At 35.3% G+C, this 25,340-nt stretch overlaps 2 long non-coding RNA genes across 3 annotated transcripts; both read left to right on the top strand.

Annotated features, from left to right (window-relative positions):
- Positions 1-1,288: 1,288 nt before the first annotated feature.
- LOC122019815 lies at positions 1,289-10,207 on the top strand. The gene is made up of 5 exons (XR_006122041.1): positions 1,289-1,910; positions 4,803-4,867; positions 4,950-5,044; positions 8,114-9,744; positions 9,880-10,207. It is a non-coding gene; the product is annotated as an uncharacterized LOC122019815 (long non-coding RNA).
- Positions 10,208-16,192: 5,985 nt separating this feature from the next.
- LOC122019814 lies at positions 16,193-24,909 on the top strand. Of its 2 annotated transcripts, none has more exons than XR_006122039.1 (6): positions 16,193-16,835; positions 19,692-19,756; positions 19,839-19,933; positions 22,605-24,234; positions 24,370-24,453; positions 24,538-24,909. It is a non-coding gene; the product is annotated as an uncharacterized LOC122019814 (long non-coding RNA). The 2 variants fall into 2 exon arrangements; XR_006122040.1 differs by having other exon boundaries at positions 22,786-24,234.
- Positions 24,910-25,340: the final 431 nt, after the last annotated feature.

Raw genomic sequence — 25,340 nt, forward strand, 5'->3', positions numbered from 1 at the left:
GAATAATGTAGTTACAATATTCCTTATTACTTTAGCTTCATGCTATGTTGTCTTCAAATTGTAATATCTCTATTGGACGCTGAATGTCATCAATGAAATCAAAGTTCTCAACCAATAATTTTTCATATTAGGTAGGGATTAGATCAATCATAACCTGCCAAACTATTAAATCAAATGTTAAAAAAAGCATATTAACCTAACTAAAGTGATAGTATTCAAAATTTACCTCTTCAGATGAGACTTGGTGGAACAAATCTCTCACTTTACTTATATGTGAATGAATATTCCTCCACTTATTTATTTGTGCTCCTTCAATTTTGTATGATTTTTGGATTGGAACATGCTCCAAAAATCATGCCTGATTCATCATGATAAATGTTAGATATTCATACATATCTGCAAAATATTGTTAAATTTAACATCAAAAATAAACTCACTGCCAAAAGACTAGCAAAACCCTTTACCTAAGGGAGGTTGGTGTTGTAATGTATTATCTAAGTTGATGAAAATATGCCCCAAATCTTAGGTAATTATTGAGTCATAAATTCATCAATGACTTCAGTCTAGTTGAATCTAACAAGATTTTCAAAATCATCTACTATATGAATAAGATATAAAGAGACCTTATATGTACTAGAAGAAAATAAGACACAAACAAATATATATAAAATGTAGAATTTGCAAAATAACAAAATATCGTCATATTTTTAACACGATTGATATAAAATTTAAGCGACTCCTCAATTCTTGATATGGTAGCTTATTTTTTATTTGAGAAATAAGTTATAAAAAGATCACTGATAATGAGTATTTTGGCTCTTATTTTTGACATTTGTTTCTTCTTATGCTTAATTTTATGGTTATATTACATTGTGTGAGGAGAATCTATTTTGGACTTAATTATAAATTTCCTACAAATTGTAAAATTTAATTTCATATTTTTATATAGTTTTGTAGGAAATTTAAAGAGTCATGAATTAGGATCGAGCCGGATCGAATTTGGCCTAATTTGGACGTCAAACGGAGGAGATCAAATTGAATCAGTGTGAATCGTTGATCTAGATCAAGAGAGATCTTGCTCTTTCATTCTGATCTAAGTATCCTACCCTTGATCCAGATCAAAAATGATATAGACTATTAGATCCAAGCAAGAAGGCAACTTGATCCGGACCACTCATCTCTTCATTAACAAGATCTAACGGTTAGATCTTCATCCACCTCCTTTACAAGATGGACGGCCCAGATCGCAAGAGAGAAAAGCTCCCTTTTCTTACCTTCACGCGGACGAACAGAACTCACGATCTCCTGCACGAGACTTCTCTTCCTCGCGACTTAGGCTAGGGCACGCGATTTCCCCACCGCCAGCCACTCTCTTCCTTTCTTCTTCCTCACCGAAAGCCGGTCCTCCACATCCATTTCTCCTCTTCTCCGATCTGTTCAACTCGGCGACGACAGCAGCTCCGGCGGTCTCTTTGAGCGGACAGCAGTGTGGGTCTAGGGTTCTCTTGACGGCGGAGCGTTCTCCTCCGGCAAGGTATTCCTTCTTCATCCCTACCTCAGCGGACATCTTCCAGTGGACGGCGTTCCGAAAGCAGAGGATTCGAGCAGAGGAATCCGACTGTGCCTTATTCTCCAGCGAGCTTCTTCTCAACTTCATCACTGACGTTGTTGGATCTTCTGGTGACGGCATTCCGCAAACAGAAGGTTCCATCTCAGTGCATACTCCAATTCCAGCAGAAGTACTCCAATTCCAGCACAAGCACTCCAATTCCGGCAGATCACTCAAGCAAGCTGGTCGTGATCAGGGGCAGTCGTGTGCTGTTCATCAGTGATGGCGTTCCAGATCTGGGACCTTTGTGTGACGGCGAAGGGTAGTTGAATGGGTGTATGATCGCAGAGGAGTGGATTTGGTGATTAACTTAGTTTGTTTCCTTGTTTCATTTGTTTTGTCTTTGTTCTTATGCATTTTGGATATTTTAGTTACTGTTTTGATTCATGTTTGAATTGTGTAGTTGTTAGTTTTCCTTCATGTTAATTGTTTAAGGTTAATGTAGTTTACTTTTTTGCTTAATTAGGTTGTTATTTTTTTTATTGCTTCTTAGATTGATAGATTGCACTATGTTTAGTTCATTTATGCATGTTAGTTTCGTTTAAGTATGATTGTTGATCTTGTATCATAGGATGACAATGTAGTACAAGTTTAACACTTATGCTTAATTAGGTTTTGTTTAATTGTTGTTAAGTTGTTAGTTAATTGTCTTTGTTTAATTGTTGCTTTCTTTATGCATGTTTCTTCTCTAGAAATGATCCTCACGATGTAGAGTGACACTGCGTTGTTAGTTCATATTTGCTGGTTAGTTAGGATTTCCTTATTTGCATTAGTTGTAGAAATTCCAAAACAAAATCCCCATTATTCGATTTCGTTTGAGAGCAAATGTCCTACCACTGGTTCCACGTGAGAGACGACCCGGTCCTCTACTATACTACCTTAGTGTAGGTTAAGGGGTTCGGTTGAGTATAAATGAATTAATTTGATCCTGCGCAAGTGATAGTTGCGCGCTAATCAGTCACCCGATGCTTTAGTTGAATTGATCAAAACTGAAGCGCCTCGGTCTACAATACCAAGCAACAAAGAAACACCTCTTCTTGTAAAGGCAACCAGTACACCTGAAAAACTTAAATGATTAGTAATTTTCTACGACAAGATCAATATTATATAGGATGATATCATGGTAAACGTGAGCCTAAAATGATCCCATATCAGACCCAATGTTAGGTTTGATATGTTATCATATTAGATCCACGTTGGGCCTGATATGAGATCATTTCAAGCCCTCGTTTGTCATGATATCCCAATAACCATGGCCATCAGCTGACTAACATAAAAAAATATTAAGATTTTCAAACTATTTTATTTTACTAAACTACTACTTCGTGCTTCAAATTCACAATAATAAGTTGTACCTGAAAATCTAAAGGTTTGAGAAGTTGATTCCCAATTTTGAAATATTGACTAATATACTACGGATATGTTGTATATCTTGTATGTCCATGAAAATACTAAAGGGGGATTATTTGATCATTATTATGTATTGATTATGTAAAATAATACATCTATGATGTCTTCCTTTCTTTATGGATGTTTTATACAAACTATTAAAGTGACCTAATACGTTGTTCCAATGTAATTTCTGTCTACACTGGGTGGGCCTTTGCAAATCTGATAGTTTCGAAGGTGATACATTTGCGGATAATTTAACAACAGAGGATGAAACATCCGACCCACTTCCTTCCGCCATTGTGAAAGGAGAGTATTGATAGAAACCTTAAATCTTCACTATAAAGACGGGACTAGTGTGGATTTTCGTTGGAAACCGTTGATGTCGCCTGATAGACCCACGAAGATACGTAGTCTTTTGGTGGGGGGACGATCCCACAACTAAAAAAGAGCGAAAGATTTTTTGCAATCAGAGAGTTAAGAAAAGCGCGAGGCTTGCATGCGTTGAGAGAGGGAGGGATAAAGATGTTGACGCCATTAACATCCGAACCATCAATAAAATTTTTAAATTAAAATAATTCAAATGTGCTTCGGACGTCTGAGAAAATGGGATGGGGAAATATGATGTTGACGGGAGGTGTACAAAAGAAATTTTACATTTTTTTTAACGTGGTGTTTGGCAAATACAAACTGGGGTATATCTTTTGATAATTTCAAATTTCCACGTACACCTTATGGTAAAATGTTGTAAAAACTTAGGGTGCGTTTGGGTTGCGCATTTTCTATTTTCATTTTCTGAAAAATGTGCATTTCTTAAAAATGGTGTTTGGTTTGTATTTTTCATATATGTTTTCTAAAAAAATAGATATCATTTTCCGGAAAAATAGAGAATGACTAAAATTCATTTTCTATTTTCTAAAAACGCGCGTTTTCCAAACAATAAAAATAGAAAACATGCAAATCAAACGCACTCTTAGTAGTTACGTCTTTTTCTTATCCCATAGTAAAACTTTATTACTTGGTTGTTATTTGGGCTATAGCCCAACCCAAAACGAGGACACAGACACCGAATCGTAACCTAGTCTCTTTTATTCTTCTTTCTCCGCCATCCGTCCCATCCTATTGGAGATCGCCTCCTGCAGCAATCGTCGCATCTGCCGGCCCGATCGAGTTGGGAGGCTGCCGTCGACGTTGCTGCTGCTGCGGCCGCTGACGTTGCCGCGCGCATGACCAACTTCTATTTTTTCAAAAGCATCTGTCGTAGGAACATCGGCCGCTAACAAACTTACACTAGCCTGCAGTTTTTGGTCAATCTCAACCTCTCCTAGCTGTTCTCCCTTCCTCGCCTATCTCCCAATCTCAGCCTCTCACAATTCTCCCCCACTCAGACTGGCACAGGTTTCTCTGAAGAGCCAGAATCTTATTTCAATGAATATGAGAACCTTGGAGTCTCTGTAGAAGCATATGCACAAATATCAAACAATCAGCAAGGAGTTCCGCCAAAACAAGAAATCGTCGACTCTCTGGTCTAGATGTCATGAATGTCATAGTGGTAGCTGCAGAGTGCGTGCCATGGTCTAAAACAGGCATGGCTTGTTTCACCTTGACTGAATGAAATCATCTTTATTGAAAATTTATATTTTTGACAATGGAGGTTAATTTTTTGGTTTCACATCATTCTCAATCAGTTCTTCTGACCTTTCCTTTTGAAGAAACTTACCTTCTAGTACTAACCATTACATGAGTTGTTTGAAATTTGAACTTGTTATTCTTGGTGCTTAAATTGGTTGATGTTTTCATTTAGGTGGAGCTGGAGATGTTGCTAGAACTTTACCCAAAGCATTGGCCAAGAGAGGACATCGTGTAATGGTACTTGTCATAACTCTTGACTCAAAATTGTTTCTATCAATGGATCCTGCTCATTGGTGAGAGCACATCAATATTCCTATAGGTTCCTTGGCGTGTCCCATGTGGTTGATTTTTCTGATAAGGGATTTATGATATATACCCCAATGTGCCTGGGTAATACACAACATTGCACATCAGGTATATGTTTATTCATGTGTTGTTTCTAGTGTCAAATACATTAAGAACCTAAAACCATTATTGTTCATATTATTTCCGGGATGATTTCTTGAATTTCATAATTATGTTCATGGCGAGCTATGCTTATGTTAAGAACCCTTATCCGAGAGCTAAAATGGTTGAAGTACTAAATTATTGGTTACCAAAAAGAAGGTTCGAAATTCAGTTTTTTTTTTTCAATTTAATTTCTTTCTAAAATTTAACACAATTTACAAATTTCAATTCTTACAGTGGGTTTTCTGCTACTGCTGCACTTTTTAAAGGACACCAGTTGTCTCTTGACTATCTAGTTAGAAATCTTCTTAAAATTTGTGGATATTGAATTCACTGGTCTGCATACACAAGTAGATTTTTTTTCTGCATATATATTCATATTTTAGAAGTTGTTTCATGGGTAGTGAGTATAACGACTCAGTTTAAGAAGAATAAACGTAAGAAGAAAATGTAAATAGAGGCCGCGGAAAATAAACCAAACAAGTCGAAAGAGAATCCAAACTCAAGTGAGACTGACAGGTAAAACTTCTAAGTCACACGAACCTAAATGTCATAGGAAAAAAATAAGGGGTAGTGAGAATAACAACTCAGTGGGTATAAGAAGAATAGTGCACGAACTACATAGTGTAAGGAGATCAAAGAAAGCAGTATAATGTTACTTCCTAACGTAAATAAGAGCACCAATATAAATATCTGCTGATAAAAGCAAAAGCAACAACATAACTATCTACTAACATGAATAAACAGGTATGCCAAATAACACTATCTCAGATTATCTTACCTACTATTTGATATCAAGATGGTCAATATAACCAACGATTAACCTAATCCATCAAGTATAATAAACAACAATAATAATTAAACAACCAATGCAAATCTTGAGTCTTGACTACGGGTAACAATATTTTACCCGGAATGAGCCTCATAGGGCAGTCAGGTGTGTATATACTAAGGACAAAATGCTACCACGAATGGTTCTTGTAGGTAGTTAGATGTACAGATTACCATTATCTACGTGCAACAACTTGCTACCACGAATGAGTTTCGTGGGTAGACAGGGTGAGGCTACTATTTATCTACTGACTGCATGCAACAACATGCTACCACGAATGAGTCTTGTGGACAACTGTAATAATAAGCAAGTAAGCAGTAAACAATCACACCCAAACGTATAAGCTACCAATTATGCAACAGTATACTATTATTAACATAGAGCACAAATGTAAATGACAAACAACATAGTATGAATAACAATGAGACTGCATAGATATCAAAATAGATTAAAAATAAACTCAAGCAAGTATCAAACTCAAGAAGCAAATAGAGTGGAGTCAAGGTAAGCAAGTAAATGCTACCTAATCAACATAAATGAAAGACAATCATGGTGGCAAAAAAGGTGAATACGCTCGCCCCAGCTCCCCCGCCAACCCGTCTCAGGGCCAACACGGAGGAGGTAAATCACGGGCGGCTACTAGCCTTTGGAATAGTGACTAGCACATAAGGGAGGCATTTATCTCGGCTTTGCCGAGATTCGAACCCCAGACCTCATGGTGGCAACACCTCATGCGCTAGCCACTAGACCCATCCGAGGGGACCAAATGAAAGACAATCATTGCAGCAAAAGGCGAAACCCTCGCCCCCAGGGCCTCCACCGACCGGACCCACGGTCATCGTGAGGGAGGTAAATCGCAGCACCCGAGCTAGTATGGGACGGACCGGGTGGGATACAGGGATAGGGGATTTATTCCCCCGCTGAAATGAAAGACAATCATGCACTAAGATCAAAAGGTTAAAGAAGATACTATCCACCTCTATTATAGATTGTCCTAACTGTACCGTCTTCAAGTCAAAGGTCTATCTCGAGCTCGAATCCTACATGATAGGATACCAAACAAACTAAGTACTAGAATAATACTAATAACTCTAAGTAATCTAAATAGGTTAACCATTTATTCCCATTTTTATCAAGTAATCATTTAACCTTCTTAATCATGGTGTAGCAAATTCTTAAGTGATTGCTTAAGGATTTATCAATCAATTAGTTGACTTACAACCTAAATAAATCAATTTATTTGTTTATCTTGATTCAGCTATACTTAATCTTCAGTTTAGTTATGTAAGTCATTAGCAACTGTAATTAGACTTCAATTAACATCCTTAACTAATTAATTGATTATTTAATCAAATTATTCTCTATTAGTGATCTATCAAAATCGACAATGAATAAATCTTACTTTTATCTTCTCTGCATCTGCATATAAATCAATTAGTTTAATTTACCATTAAAAATTGAATTAATCTTACCTTCTTCTCTATTTGGTGTGGGCTACATGGTGTGGGGCTATGATAGGAAGGAAATAGGTTAGCGATCGGCAAAACGACAACTGTTGAAATCTGACATTAGTGGCGGCGACTCACCAACTTATGGAGATCTTCCGTCTTGTGGTGAGAGATTTGTCGGCTTGCATTAGAGATTCAACTTGCCACAAAATTTCTCCATGTTGTTGCCCAAAAGGAACACCAACATTGACCTTCGGTGCAAGGGGGAAAGGTCAATGGGTGGAAGAGGCACGAGGCAAAATTGAGAGCAACGATGCGTAGGTCATAATGACAAAGTATTCGCTCCATGGGGAAAAGGGTTCGGGAGGTTTGTGGTTATGTCGATGGACATGAGAAACAATAGGGTTCAATATAGTTTTTTTTTTCTATTTGTTGAATTAGTTAATAAACTTGTTTTGATTACTTTATTTTAACAATGGTGTTAACATGCATCTAATTAATTTGATCTTTATTGATTAATATTTTATTAACATAACACTTATTGCTTCCAGAATGGTGATACATCTATTCTAGATATTTTAATATTTACTCAAAAGTACAAAATATGCATTCGACAATTGTACATGGGAAGAATGTTGTCTCATCTTTGCCCGTCCTTGCATTCCATTTTTTGTTTTCTTAGAATATTAACTTTGTCCTCCATAGAGAAACCAATATAAATTTATAACTAATATATTTTATATTACATCCTCAAAGGGATCATTGTAGTTTGAGTTAGAGCTTTGGATTATTCAAGACAAAGTTCCAGCAATTTCAAAAGTTGAAACTAAAGATCTTTAAACTGTTTCAATTTTTACGAGTTATTGTTAATTCTGGTGTCTTTACTGTCACCAAGAAATATTACTGTTGGATTAATTAATTCTTTCCTCTTTTTCAGATTGAAAGGATAGCTAGCATGTTAATTTACTTTCTCTTGCAACTTGTTGATCTTCAACGGAGGTTTCGTAATATAAAAGATCTTGAAAAATACGAATTTAGAACCAGACAATTGTGAAAACAAATTAGTGCAATGCCCATTTGATTTTTCGTATGACCTTAAATTATATTGTTGTTTAATGCCTGCGAATTTGCTGTGAAAGATTGCCGAGATTTATGTTCATATTGCAACAAGTGATAAAGAGAATGTATTTCTTGTTGCAATCTTGAAGGATGGATGAGCATACAATGAGAGGTGTCGACTATGCACGATTAACTTGTATGGATAAGGATGCCTTGTGAATCAACCTTTTCTATCATGATTTATGTAGTGTTAAATTTTTTGAAGTTTTATAAACGGTTGTTTACATCTACAGTTGATATTCTCTCGAATATTGACAAAGATGGTAAGGTAATCCAAGAGTTTGTTCAGTTTGATCTCAAACAAAATCAACAACATTTGAAGCATTGAATGTTAAGGCTATTTTTGGAGAGATACTAGATAAATTTCTTGTCTCGATTCAAGCCTGAATCGGGTTAAAAAATTCATTTGGTATCTTGTTAAGAATAGTCTCAGTATTCAATGCTTCAGAAGCTGCTTATTTGGCTTTAAGCTAAACAAACTTTTGGATCACCTTACCATGTTCACTAATTTTCGATAGAATATCAACTGCAGATGTAAACACTGTTCCATTTATAAAACTTTAGAAAATTTAACACTGCATAAATCATGATATAAAGGGTTGATTCATAAGGCATCCTTATCCATGCAAGACAATCGTGCATAGGAGATGTCTCATTGTATGCCCATCTATTTCACAGCAGGAAACACATTCTCTTTATCATTTCTTACAATATAAATATAAATCTTGACAATTTTTCATAGCACATTCACAGACATTAAATAAAAATATAATTTAAGATTATACGAAAAGTCAAATGAACATTGCACTAATTTGTTTTCACAATTGTGTGGTTCTAAATTCGTATTTTTCAGAATCTTGTATATTACGAAACCTCCGTTGAAGATCAACAAGTTGCAAGAGAAAGTGAATTAGCATGGTAGCTACTCTTTTAACCTGAAAAAGAGAAAATAACTAATTAATCTAATAATAATATTTCCTGATGATAGTGAAGTCACCAGAATTAACAATAACTTATAAGAATTGAAATAGTTTAAATCATTGATGGACAAGAGTGATTCACAAGGCATTCTCGCCTCTGGAAGACAATTGTGCATAGAAGATACCTTCTTATTGTATGACCATCCATCTTTCGAGATTGGTGAAGATGGTAAAGTAATTCAGAAGTTTTTTCAGCTTGGTCTCAAAGTCAAATCAGCAACTTCTAAAGCATTGAATGTTGAGGCTATGCTTGAAGAGATATCAAATGAATTCCTTGATCCGATATAGGTATAACCTCCTCGAGTCCTTGAAAAAAAAAATCTTAATCTTGTAAAGCAACACGAGATAAATTCATGTTTATGCAGTGAATAGTTTATTAATTTTCTCCTTGTGATGCTGACCAACATTATTACTTTTGTTTAGTATAACTGATGAGAGATCCTGTCATTTTACCTTTATCAAGAATATAAGTAGACCGGCCAGTTATCCAAAGGCGCTTGTGGATCAAGGAATGAAGTTTGTGGTTGAGTAAATGCAGATCAAAGCTGTTTACGAAAATGACAAAGGGTGAAGCTGAAGGGCCACCTTTCTAGTCTTCAATAGTGGGCGAAATTGTTATCCATATTCCAACACCTTTGTGACCGACAAAAACACATTCAAGGCCTTACAAAAGGCTTCTATTATGAATTGTAAAACTTTTCTTATTCTTTCATTACATAACCTATAGAGAATTTATACTCGTTTACAAGGTTTTTCCACTTCTCGGCTACCTATGTGGTTTTTTTTTGTACTATTTTTTATACATAATATTATAAATAGTTATTATTCTTTATCATATTTATTTTTAATAAAATATATTAATTAAAAATAAAATATTTAATTTAAATATTTAAAAATAGAAAATAATATATTTTTTAATATATTTGTGTATATTAAATTAATAGAATAATTTTATTAGGTTTTAATTAAACTTATTTAAATTATTTCAATCATAATTAAAAGTTAATTAAATTTAGTAACATGAAGTTATTTAATTAAATCTAACTTATTTGTGTACAAATAGTTAAGTGAAGAGTTTGATGTATTGTTGAGACTAGGTGTCGCCTAGGCTGTGTGACGCATTCTGATGTGTCCTTGGATTTCGGTGATGTGTTTGGTCTTGTCGTTGGGCTTAGGAGATACGATTGACTCATCAGGTTTGGGTGATGTGTCTAGGCCCTTTGTTAGGCTTGGGCGATGCGTTCGGGTTCGTCACTCGGCTTGGGTGATGCGTCCAAACTCGCACGACGCGTCCGGACATGTTGTTTATCCTGCCGTCAAGCTCAGGCGATGCGTCCGAACTCACACATGTTCGGGCGCATCACCGGGAGCATCGTCGATCTCGGGCGACGCATCCAGACGAGTCTAAGGGTTCGTTGCTGGGCTCGGGTAACACGTCAGAGATGACACGTCCGTGCTTGCGTGACGCGTTCGAATTCGTTGTCGAGCCCAGGCAATGCCTCGCAGTGGCAAAACGGTGGCTGTGGTAGCAATTCTAGGCATAGCGATGGCAGATGGAGGTGGGTTATTGCCTAAAGCATCGTCTCAAGCAAAGACAGTGTAGTTGATGTCCGTCTCCCGTTTAGTCTGCCACCTCTGCCACCATTTAAAACACTGCCTAAAGATAACACATTAACAACTAGGATATTTCAACAATAAATTGAAATTATAGTGTAAAATGGTGATTTAAAAGTTTAGAGTGGTCATGCAAAATGGAGCAAAGTAAAAAGGGCTGCCCGATGCACGAAGCTCCCTCCATGCGGGGTCCTGGGGAAGGATCCATTGTACGCAGTCTTACCCTACTTTTTGCAAGAGGTTGTTTCCAGGATTCGAACTCGTGACCTTTTGGTCACATGACAAGAACTTTACCGTTGCGTTAAGACAAAATGGAGCAAAGTACAGTAGTAAAATAAAATTTACAAATTATCTCACTTCTTTGATAATGGTTGATTGGCCATTTATTAACTTCTTTATTAGAATAGTTGAAGAAAAAGGTGATATTGTTCACTCTAAGTGGTTTAGTATTATTGATCCAATGATAAAATATAGACAAGTAAATTATGGAGGACATTTTGTTTTAGCGCAATGGTCTTTATATAAGGAAGGTAAGGTAGAATACTGATCCTATATATAGAACTAGCATGAAGCTTCCTTCATTAGCTCCCATAAGCATAGCTGAGTTTGTATTCGAGTGGTAGATTGCCATAAAAGAGTAGAGATCGAATCTTCAGGAGAACAATTTCTTGAGAAATAAAATCCCTCCCATCTAAAGAGATATCATTCGATCACTATGATTTACCTCCCTTTCAAATGCCTTTGGCAGACTTGAAGAGGCACCTTAGTTGAGCCCATCACCACTTCATCAGGATTGGTGAAGAGTTTCTTCTATACATTACATGTGTTGTGCTCGAATCTACATGTGTTGTGCTCGAATATTAAATGAGTTCACGGTTTATTATTATTATTTTTTGTATCTATTGAGTTAAACCTTCAGTTGGTGATTAAGCTTTTTTTAATAGTCTACATAATGCCTCAATTGATAGAGATAGGAGATTGTTTCTCATTCATATCATATGATTTACTTTTCTGTCGGATTTTCAAAATTTAGACCTAAACCTATGATTTTCTGTAATATCTAGAAAATCTCAAGCTAAATTACGACGATTGCCTTTTTCCATAATCTTGCACCATGAATAAACTGCATGTGGTTAGTTCTTGTCACTTCCTGAATGAATGTGGCCTTCTTTGATAGGTATGGGTTTTCCCAAGTATCACTTATAAGAAGAATCTACATATATTCCATCTATATATATTGAAAAGACATGCAAATGATTCTGATTTATACGAATTGTGTTGACAGCATTTGTTTGTTTAGTGAATGTTGAACTTCAGCTACTTCAGATTTATTTCCTTAATGGAACGGTGTGGTTCTTCTATCTGTTAAATAGCATGTACTCTTTTTTCCTTTGTCTTTTTAGTCATTCATCATATGTTCTTCGGACTGCAAAGATGAGAATCAAAAGAAGATCCCCGAGAATTTTTCGAGATTCCGATCATTTCTCTACTTAAAAAATTAAAGGAGAAATACAGACTGAACAAAGTGACTTGCCATTTTGCAAGTTATGACAATTCAGTGCAAACTATAGTGAGTAGATTTGGATTAGTGAAATATTGAAAAAACAGTTCTCACATTTCCAATAGTTTGCTAAATACAAGAAAAAAACATGAGGGCATAACTTATCCTCTCAATCTACTGATCTAGAATGAACTATACCTGACAAATCTGTATCAATCTCATTCTACTGCAAAAAACAACACCCTATCCTCAAGATGACTACAAACAAAGGATAACAAGCGAAGACAACTACAAATTTGAATATAGCATCCTGTAAAGGAAACAAATGAACTCTAGGACGTTACACCATGAAACAGGATATTGATAATACATGATATCTGACAGAAATTGGTCTAGATATTGTTATCCATCCACTAGTATGTGCTTTCAAAGTAACATTTATCAGTTCAATTGTTGCTAAAGGTACTGTCAATCAAAAAGAAAGGTAAAGGTTTTAATGTGAACAATGGCATTGGGATTGGCCCGGAAAGACAACATTCTGTTAGGGATGTTTTTATTTGCCTCTAAACTATATTCTCAATTTTTTTTCCCACCTTCAAAAATGAGCTACAACACGAATATGTACACAGAAAATTTAGGAAAACAACTACAATTGGAATGAGAATGACATTTCTAGAGAAGGTTGATCTGGAGATGACCGAGAAGAAACTCTGCGTTATGAATCATGCGTGTGATCAAAACGTTCACCTTATGTAACTCTTAACCTATGGGCTTCATTACCAATAGGTATATGCAACAGCCCTCAAAGAATCAAACACAAGTTGGTCAGCAGCTGGAAGAACACCATTTGAACAGGAAGCAAATTGCGGGTGCCTACCATGGGCGTTATCTAGAATACCGGACAAATTTGTAGATACAAATGTGCGTCATGACCTCTGTGGGCAAGAGGCTCATGCTTGTATGACTCCCACCTTTTATCCTCATGATTTCTAGCTGCAAGAAGCCGGCCAGTCCGGGCACTTGCTCTATCAGATTGGTTGCGGTCATGACTGAGATCAAAAGCCCTTGGTCTGCCCCCAGTATCATTACAATCATGGTTCCGGCTCCATTGATTCCTCGAACTACATTGCCGATCTCTAAAAGAAACTCGGTACAATGACAAAGAAATTCTTTTACATGTCATATAATAGAAGTACAAAATACAGTTTTATTATTTATAAAACTTCCCTTATCGCTTTTTGGAACAAAACACAAATATATTATTCATATCATAAAAGATACCTAACTTTTAGAAAGCATTAATTGGGAAATAGCTGATAAATCAACCAATGCCCACAAAACAAAAGAAAATGCAAAGGAGGCTATGGAGGGCATCAAAAGTTCAAGTGTACATGGTTTTATGGTGCAAAGAGGAAGCATGGTTAACCAGGTATTATCTATCAAAACTTTCTCGCAAATGATAATGCATTAAAATGGCTAAAGGTACATATGGAACTGATGCATAGAGAAAGAATAACTTCTATGTAAAGTAAATTAGACTAGTAAGTTAAATAAAAACATCATATTGAGGAAGAGTTAACGGACAAAAATGTACAGTTCAGCCTAAAGTGCCCCATTATCTATGACTAGGAAAATGAAATAAAGTGAAGAAATTTTAGAATTCATCAAAAAAGAAAGAAAAAAGTGAAAGACAAAATTTTACAAACTTATTCTTCATTTAAAGCAAATTAGAAACTTCTTTTTGAATTAGAAGAGTTAACAAGTAATCAACTATAAATTAGTAGTGTAGACAAACAGTTATAAATCTCCTCCATGGGTATATTAAATTTTTCATGCTTTATAATTCTTGACAATAACAATTACAAACTAATGCAATGCAAAGATAAGAAGCAAAATATAAGCCAAAAAAAAAAAAAAATCAACTGTTAGCACAAAAATTGGATAAAAAAATACAAGATCTAAAACAACTCAAATAAAACATCTATTATAATCTCAGGAAAAAATATAAAACTATAAAAGTTTCTAACAGACTTACAGATTTTCTTATAATATCAAAATGTTATGAGAATCTTATAAGATCTGGCAGGTAGGTTCTAGTACCAACACGAGGCCTCGGAGCTTCATCTACATTATGTTGGAAGGTAACAAAGGCCGCATCAAGACCAGACTCGAGCTTCCTCTCCTACTTCTTGTTCCAAAAGCTACTGGTTCAAATTTAGCATCGACTATAGGATCGCTTGATTCAGATTGCACTCCTTTATTATTTCCAGTATTCTGCCAACCTATCATTCATATGCATGTTTTTCATTGTTAGCTTCTTAATTCGATTTTCTGGAATAATGTAGTTACAATATTCCTTATTACTTTGGCTTCATGCTTTGTTGTCTTCAAATTGTAATGTCTCTATTGGACGTTGAATGTCATCAACGAAATCAAAGTTCTCAACCAATAATTTTTCATATTGGGTAGGGATTAGGTCAATCATAACCTGTCAAATTATTAAATCAAATGTTAAAAAAAACATATTAACCTAACTAAAGTGACAGTATTCAAAATTTATCTCTTCAGATGAGACTCGGTGGAACAAATCCCTCATCTTACTTATATGCGAAGGAATATTTCTCCACTTATTTATTTGTGCCCCTTCAATTTTGTATGATTTTTTGATTGGAACATGCTCTAAAAACCATGTCTGATTCATCATGATAAATGTTAGATATTCATACACGTCTGTAAAATATTGTTAAATTTAACATAGAAAATAAACTCACTGCCAAAAGACCAGCAAAGCCCTTTACCTAAGGGAGGTTGGTGTTGAAATGTATTATCTAAGTTGATGAAAATATATCTCAATTCTTAGGTAATTACTGAGTCATAAATTCATGGATGATTTCAATCCAGTTGAATCTAACAAGATTCTCAAAATCGTCTACTATATGTATAAGACATAAAGAGACCTTATATGTACTAGAATAAAATAAGACATAAACAAATATATACAAAATGTAGAATTTGCAAAATAACAAAATATCGTCATATTTTTAACACGATTGATATAAAATTTAAGTAACTCCTCAATTCTTGATATAATAGCTTCTTTTTTATTTGAGAAATAATTTAGAAAGAGGTCACTGATAATGAGTATTTTGGTGCATTATTTTGGCTGTTATTCTTTACATTTTTACCTTCCCACATGCTTAATTTTATAGTTATATTATATTTTGTGCCGAGAATTTATTTTGAACTTAATTATAATTTTTCTACAAATTATGAAATTTAATTTCATATTTTATGTGATTTTATAGGAAATTCAAAGTGTCATAGATTAGAATCGAGCTGGACCGAATTTGGCCGGATTTGGAGGTCAAACGGAGAAGATCAAGCTGAATCAGTATGGACCGTTGATCTTGATCAAGAGAGATCTTGCTCCTTCATTCTGATATAAGCATCCTACTCTTGATCCAGATCTAAAATGATATAGACCATTGGATCCAAACAAGAAGATAACTTGATCCGGACCACTCATCTTTTCATCAACGAGATCAAACGATTAGATCTTCATCCATTTCCTTTTTCAAGATGGACGGCCCAGATCGAAAGAGGGAAAAGCTCCCTTTTCGTACCTTCACGCGGACGAACAGAACTCACGATCTGCTGCTCGCGACTTCTCTTAGGCTAGGGCACGCGATTTCCCCACCGCCAGCCACTCTCTTCCTTTCTTCTTCCTCACCACAGGCAGGCGGCTCTTTCCTTACCTTCACTGCCGCCGGCCGGTCCCCACATCCATTTCTCCACTTCTCTGATCTGCTCAACTCCGCGACGACAGCAGCTCCGGCGGTCTCTTTGAGCGGACAGCAGTGTGGGTCTAGGGTTCTCTTGACGGCGGAGCGTTCTCCTCCGGCAAGGTATTCCTTCTTCATTCCTACCTCAGCGGACATCTTCCTGTGGACGGCGTTCCGAAAGCAGAGGATTCCAGCAGAGGAATCCGACTGTGCCTTATTCTCCAGTGAGCTTCTTCTCAACTTCATCACTGACGTTGTTGGATCTTCTGGTGATGGCGTTCCACAAACAGAAGGTTCCATCTCAGTGCATACTCCAATTCCAGCACAAGCACTCCAATTCCGGCAGATCACTCAAGCAAGCTGGTCGTGATCAGGGGCTGTCGTTGTGTGCTGTTCACCAGTGATGGCGTTCCAGATCTGGTACCTTTGTGTGACGGCGAAGGGTAGTTGAATGGGTGTATGATCGCTGAGGAGTGGATTTGGTGATTAACTAGTTTGTTTCCTTGTTTGATTTGTTTTGTCTTTGTTCTTATGCATTTTGGATATTTTAATTATTGTTTTGATTCATGTTTGAATTGCTTAGTTGTTAGTTTTCCTTCATGTTAATTGTTTAAGGTTAATGTAGTTTACTTTCTTGCTTAATTAGGTTGTTATGTTTTTTATTGCTTCTTAGATTGATAGATTGCACTATGTTTAGTTCATTTATGCATGTTAGTTTCGTTTAAGTATGATTGTTGATCTTGTATCATAGGGTGACAATGTGGTACAAGTTTAACACTTATGCTTAATTAGATTTTGTTTAATTGTTGTTAAGTTGTTAGTTAATTGTCTTTCTTTAATTGTTGCTTTCTTTATGCATGTTTCTTCTCTAGAAATGATCCTCACGACGTAGAGTGACACTGCGTTGTTAGTTCATATTTGCTGGTTAGTTAGGATTTCCTTATTTGCATTAGTTGTAGAAATTCCAAAACAAAATCTCCATTATTCGATTTCGTTTGAGAGCAAATGTCCTATCACTAGTTCCACGTGAGAGACGAGCCGGTCCTCTACTATACTATCTTAGTGTAGGTTTAGGGGTTTGGTTGAGTATAAATGAATTAATTTGATCCTGCGCAAGTGATAGTTGCGCGCTAATCAGTCACCCGATGCTTTAGTTGAATTGATCAAAACTGAAGCGCCTCGGTCTACAATACCAAGCAACAAAGAAACACCTCTTCTTGTAAAGTCAACCAGTACACCTGAAAAACTTAAATGATTAGTAATTTTCTACGACAAGATCAATATTATATAGGATGATATCATGGTAAACGAGGGCCTAAAATGATCCCATATCAGACCCAATGTTAGGCCTGATATGTTATCATATTAGATCCACGTTGGGCCTGATATGAGATCATTTCAAGCCCTCGTTTATCATGATATCCCAATAACCATGGCCATCAGCTGACTAACATAAATAAATATTAAGATTTTCAAACTATTTTATTTTACTAAACTACTACTTCGTGCTTCAAATTCACAATAATAAGTTGTACCTGAAAATCTAAAGGTTTGAGAAGTTGATTCCCAATTTTGAAATATTGACTAATATACTACGTATATGTTGTATATCTTGTATGTCCAAGAAAATACTAAAGGGGGATTATTTGATTATTACTATGTATTGATTATGTAAAATAATACATCTATGATGTCTTCCTTTCTTTATGGATGTTTTATAAAAACTATTAAAGTGACCTAATACGCTGTTCCAATGTAATTTCTATCTACACTGGGTGGGCCTTTGCAAATCTGATAGTTTCGAAGGTGATACATTTGCGGATAATTTAACAACAGAGGATGAAACATCCGACCCACTTCCTTCCGCCATTGTGAAAGGAGAGTATTGATAGAAACCTTAAATCTTCACTATAAAGACGGGACTAGTGTGGATTTTCGTTGGAAACCGTTGATGTCGCCTGATGGACCCACGAAGATACGTAGTCTTTCGGTGGGGGGATGATCTCGCAACTAAAAAAGAGCGAAAGATTTTTTGCAATCAGAGAGTTAAGAAAAGCGCGAGGCTTGCATGCGTTGAGAGAGGGAGGGATAAAGATGTTGACGCCATTAACATCCGAACCATCAATAAAATTTTTAAATTAAAATAATTCAAATGTGCTTCGAACGTTTGAGAAAATGGGATGAGGTGTACAAAAGAAATTTTATATTTTTTTTAACGTGGGGTTTGGCAAATACAAAACTGGGGTATATCTTTTGATAATTTCAAATTTCCACGTACACTTTATGGTAAAATGCTGTAAAAACTTAGAGTACGTTTGGGTTGCGCATTTTCTATTTTCATTTTTTGAAAAATGCGCTTTTCTTAAAAATGGTGTTTGGATTGTATTTTTCATATCTGTTTTCTAAAAAAATAGATATCATTTTCTGGAAAAATAGAGAATGACCAAAAGTTACTTTCTATTTCCTAGAAAACGTGCATTTTCCAAAAAATAAAAATAGAAAATGTGCAAACCAAAGGCACCCTTAGTAGTTACGTCTTTTTCTTGTCCCATAGTAAAATTTTATTACTTGGTGGTTATTTGGGTTATAGCCCAGCCCAAAACGAGGACACTGAATCCTAACCCTAGTCTCTTTTATTCTTCTTTCTCCGCCGTCCCTCCCAGATCGCCTCCTGCAGCAACCGTCACGTCCGCCGGCCCGATCGAGTTGGGAGGCTGCCGTCGATGTTGCTGCTGCCGCGACCGCTGATGTTGCCGCGCGCATAACCAACTTCTATTTTTTCAAAAGCATCTGTCACAGGAACATTGGCCGCTTACAAACTTACACTAGCCTGCAGTTTTTGGACAATCTCAACCTCTCCTAGCTGTTCCCCCTTCCTTGCCTATCCCCAATCTCAGCCTCTCACAATTCTCCCCCAATCAGACTGGCACAGGTTTCTCTGAAGAGCCAGAATCTTATTTCAATAAATATGAGAACCTTGGAGTCTCTGCAGAAGCATATGCACAAATATCAAACAATCAATAAGGAGTTCCGTCACAACAAGAAATCGTCGACTCTCTGGTCCAGATGTCATGAATGTCATAGTGGTAGCTGCTGAATGTGCGCCATGGTCTAAAATAGGCATGGCTTGTTTCACATTGACTAAATGAAATCATCTTTATTGAAAATTTATATTTTTGACAATGGAGGTTAATTTTTTGGTTTCACATCATTCTCAATCAGTTCTTCTGACCTTTCGTTTTGAAGAAACTTACCTTCTAGTACTAACCATTACATGAGTTGTTTGAAATTTGAACTTGTTATTCTTGGTGCTTAAATTGGTTGATGTTTTCATTTAGGTGGAGCTGGAGATGTTGCTTGAACTTTACCCAAAGCATTGGCCAAGAGAGGACATCGTGTAATGGTACTTGTCATAACTCTAAACTCAAAATTGTTTCTATGAATGGATCCTGCTCATTGGTGAGAACACGTCAATATTCCTATAGGGTCCTTGGCGTGTCCCATGTGGTTGATTTTTCTGATAATGGACTTATGATGTATACCCTAATGTGCCAGGGTAATACACAACGTTGCACATCAGGTATATGTTTATTCATGTGTTGTTTCTAGTGTCAAATACATTAAGAACCTAAGACCATTATTGTTCATATTATTTCCAGGATGATTTCTTGAATTTCATAATTATGTTCATGGCGAGCCATGCTTATTTTAAGAACCCTTATCTGAGAGCTAAAATGGTTGAAGTACTAAATTGTTGGTTACCAAAAAGAAAGTTGGAAATTCAGTTTTTTCAATTTAATTTCTTTCTAAAATTTAACACAATTTACAAATTTTAATTCTTACAGTGGGTTTTCTGCTACTGCTGTTCTTTTTAAAGGACACCAGTTGTCTCTTGACTCTCTAGTTAGAAATCTTCTTAATATTGAATTCACTGGTCTGCATACACAAGTAGATTTTTTTCTGCATTTATATTCATATTCTAGAAGTTTTTTCATGGGTAGTGAGTATAACGACTCAGTATAAGAAAAATAAATATAAGAAGAAAATGTAAATAGAGGTCGCGGAAAATAAACCAAACAACTCGAAAGAGAATCCAAGCTCGAGTGAGTCTGGCCGGTAGAACTTCTGAGTCACACAAACCTAAAAGTCATAGGAAAAACACAAGGGGTAGTGAGTCTAACAACTCGGCGGGTATAAGAAGAATAGTGCAAGGAGATCAAAGGAAGCAATATAATGTTACTTCCTAACGTAAATAAGAGCACCAATATAAATATCTGCTGATAAAAGCAAAAGCAACAACATAAGTATCTACTAACATGAATAACCAGGTATGCCAAATAACACTGTCTCCGGTTATCTTACCTACTATCTGATATCAAGGATGTCAATATAACCAACAATTAACCAAATCCATCAAGTATAATAAACAACAATAATAATCACACAACCAATGCAAATCTTGCACATACCAAGTCTTGACTACGGGGAACAATATTTTACCCGGAATGAGCCTCATGGGCAGTCAGGTGTCTACATACTAAGGGCAATATGCTACCACGAATGGTTCTTGTGGGTAGTTAGATGTACACATGACCATTATCTACGTGCAACAACATGCTACCACGAATGAATTTCGTGGGTAGGTAGGGTGAGGCAACTATTTAGCTACTGACTGCATGCAACAACATGCTACCACAAATGGGTCTTGTGGACAAATGTAATAATAAGCAAGTAAGCAGTAAACAATCACACCCAAGCGTATAAGCTGCCAATTATGCAACGGTATACTATTATTAACATAGAGCACAAATGCAAATGGCAAACAACATAGTATGAATAACAATGAGACTGCATAGATATCAAAATAGATTAAAAATAAACTCAAGCAAGTAAGTATCAAACTCAAGAAGCAAATAGAGTGGAGTCAAGGTAAGCAAGTAAAGCTACTTAATCAACATAAATGAAAGACAATCATGCACTAAGATCAAAGATCTAAAGAGGTTAAAGAAGAAACTATCCAACCTCTATTGTAGATTGTCCTAACTGTACCGTCTTCAAGTCAAAGGTCTACCTCGAGCTCGATCCTACAAGTATAAGATACCAAACAAACTAAGTACTAGAATAATACTAATAACTCTAAATAATCTAAGTAGGTTAACCATTTATTCCCCTTTTTATCAAGTATTCATTTAACCTTCTTAATCATCGTGTAGCACATTCTTAAGTGATTGCGTAAGGATTTATCAATCAATTAGTTGTCTTACAACCTAAATAAATCAATTTATTAGTTTATCTTGATTCAGCTATACTTAATCTTCAGTTTAGTTATGTAAGTCATTAGCAACTGTAATTAGACTTCAATTAACATCCTTAACTAATTAATTGATTATTTAATCAGATTAATCTCTATTAGTGATCTATCAAATCCGACAATGAATAAATCTTACTTTTATCTTCTTCTCCGCATCTGCATATAAATCAATTAGTTTAATTTACCATTAAAAATTGAATTAATCTTACCTTCTTCTCTATTTGGTGTGGGCTACATGGTGTGGGGCTATGACAGGAAGGAAATAGGTTAGCGATCGGCAAAGCCGCAACTGTTGAAATCTGACATTAGTGGCAGTGACTCACCAACTTATGGAGATCTTCCATCTTGTGGTGAGAGATTTGTTGGCTTGCATTAGAGATTCAACTTGCCACTAAATTTCTCCATGTTGCCCAAAAGGAACACAAACATTGACCTTCGGTGCAAGGGGGAAAGGTCAATGAGTGGAAGAGGCACAAGGCAAAATAGAGAACAACGGTGCATGGGTCATAATGACAAAGTATTCACTCCATGGGGAAAAGGGTTCGGGAGGTCTGCGGTTATGCCGATGGACTCGAGAAAGAATAGGGTTCAATATAGTTTTTCCTCTATTTGTTGAATTAGTTAATTCATTTGATTTGATTACTTTATTTTAATAATGGTGTTAACATGCATCTAATTAATATGATCTTTATTGATTAATATTTTATTAACATAACACTTATTGCTTCCACTAATAGTGATACATCTATTCTAGATATTTCAACATTTACTTAATTAAGTACAAAATATGCATTCGACAATTGTACATGGGAAGAATGTTGTCTCATCTTTGCCCGTCCCTGCATTCCATGCTTTGTTTTCTTAGAATATTAACTTTGTCCTCCATAGAGAAACCAATATAAATTTATAACTAATATATTTTATATTACATCCTCAAAAGGGATCATTGTAGTTTGAGTTAGAGCTTTGGATTATTCAAGACAAAGTTCCAACAATTTCAAAAGTTGAAACTAAAGATCTTTAATCTGTTTCAATTTTTACAAGTTATTGTTAATTCTGGTGATTTTACTGTCATCCAGAAATATTACTGGTGGATTAATTAATTCTTTCCTCTTTTTCAGATTGAAAGGGTAGCTAGCATGTTAATTCACTTTCTCTTGCAACTTGCTGATCTTCAACGGAGGTTTCGTAATATAAAAGATCCTGAAAAATACGAATTTAGAACCAGACAATTGTGAAAACAAGTTAGTGCAATGCCCATTTGATTTTTCGTATGATCTTAAATTACATTGTTGTTTAATGCTTGTGAATTTGCTGTGAAAGATTGTCGAGATTTATGTTTATATTGCAAGAAGTGATAAAGAGAATGTATTTCTTGTTGCAATCTTGAAGGATGGATGAGCATACAATGAGAGGTGTCGACTATGCACGATTAACTTGTATGGATAAGGATGCCTTGTGAATCAGCCTTTTCTATCATGTTTTATGTAGTGTTAATTTTTTGAAGTTTTATAAACGGTTGTTTACATCTACAGTTGATATTCTCTCGAATATTGACAAAGATGGTAAGGTGATCCAAGAGTTTGTTCAGTTTGATCTCAAACAAAATCAACAACATTTGAAGCATTGAATGTTAAGGCTATTTTTGGAGAGATACTAGATAAATTTCTTGTCTCGATTCAAGCCTGAATCGGGTTAAAAAATTCATTTGGTATCTTGTTAAGAATAGTCTCAGTATTCAATGCTTCAGAAGCTGCTTATTTGGCTTTAAGCTAAACAAACTTTTGGATCACCTTACCATGTTCACTAATTTTCGATAGAATATCAACTGCAGATGTAAACACTGTTCCATTTATAAAACTTTAGAAAATTTAACACTGCATAAATCATGATATAAAGGGTTGATTCATAAGGCATCCTTATCCATGCAAGACAATCGTGCATAGGAGATGTCTCATTGTATGCCCATCCATTTCAAAGCAGGAAACACATTCTCTTTATCATTTCTTACAATATAAATATAAATCTTGACAATCTTTCATAGCACATTCACAGACATTAAATAAAAATGTAATTTAAGATTATACGAAAAGTCAAATGAACATTGCACTAATTTGTTTTCACAATTGTGTGGTTCTAAATTCGTATTTTTCAGAATCTTGTATATTACGAAACCTCCGTTGAAGATCAACAAGTTGCAAGAGAAAGTGAATTAGCATGGTAACTACTCTTTCAACCTGAAAAAGAGAAAATAACTAATTAATTTAATAATAATATTTCCTGATGATAGTAAAGTCACCAGAATGAACAATAACTTATAAGAATTGAAATAGTTTAAATCATTGATGGACAAGAGTGATTCACAAGGCATTCTCGCCTATGGAAGACAATTGTGCATAGAAGATACCTTCTTATTGTATGACCATCCATCTTTCGAGATTGGTGAAGATGGTAAAGTAATTCAGAAGTTTTTTCAGCTTGGTCTCAAAGTCAAATCAGCAACTTCTAAAGCATTGAATGTTGAGGCTATGCTTGAAGAGATATCAAATGAATTCCTTGATCCGATATAGGTATAACCTCCTCGAGTCCTTGAAAAAAAACATCTTAATCTTGTAAAGCAACACGAGATAAATTCATGTTTATGCAGTGAATAGTTTATTAATTTTCTCCTTGTGATGCTGACCAACATTATTACTTTTGTTTAGTATAACTGATGAGAGATCCTGCCATTTTACCTTTATCAAGAATATAAGTAGACCAGCCAGTTATCCAAAGGCGCTTGCTGAGTGGTAATGTATAGTTTTCCTATCATTAATCATTTTCTTTCTCATGTCTGATGATGAAAAAACTAAAATATCGTCTTGTAAACCCAGACCGATCCATTCAACCATTCCCATCTCACTCAAGACATGCTGATACTCAACACAGAGCTGAAACAAAGAATCCAAGATTTCATCAGATCTGTAGAGGAAACGAAGCAGAGGGAATGAAGCTTCTGAAGATGTTTGTGGTTGAGTAAATGCAGATCAAAGCTGTTTACGAAAATGACAAAGGGTGAAGCTGAAGGTCCACCTTTCTAGTCTTCAATAGTGGGGGAAATTGTTATCCATATTCCAACACCTTTGTGACCGACAAAAACACATTAAAGGCCTTACAAAAGGCTTCTGCTATGAATTGTAAAACTTTTCTTATTCTTTCATTACATAACATATAGAGAATTTATACTCGTTTACAAGGTTTTTCCACTTCTCGGTTGCCTAAGTGGTTGGTTTTTTTTACTATTTTTTATACATAATATTATAAATAGTTATTATTCTTTATCATATTTATTTTTAATAAATATATTAATAAAAAATAAAAAATTTAATCTAAATATTAAAAAAAAAAACAAAACAATTTTTAATATATATGTATATATTAAATTAATAGAATAATTTTATTAGGTTTTAATTAAACTTATTTAAATTATTTCAATTACAGTTAAATGTTAATTAAAATTAGTAACAAGAAGTTATTTAATTAAATCTAACTTATTCGTGTACAAATAGTTAAGTAACGAGTTTGACGCATCGTCGAGACTAGGCATCGCCTAGGCTATGTGACGCATTCTGATGTGTCCTTGGGTTGGGGTGATGTGTTCGGTCTTGTCGCCAGGCTTAGGAGATACATTGGACTC

The sequence above is a fragment of the Zingiber officinale genome, chromosome 9A (assembly GCF_018446385.1).
Source record: "Zingiber officinale cultivar Zhangliang chromosome 9A, Zo_v1.1, whole genome shotgun sequence".
Taxonomy (NCBI): Eukaryota; Viridiplantae; Streptophyta; class Magnoliopsida; order Zingiberales; family Zingiberaceae; genus Zingiber; species Zingiber officinale.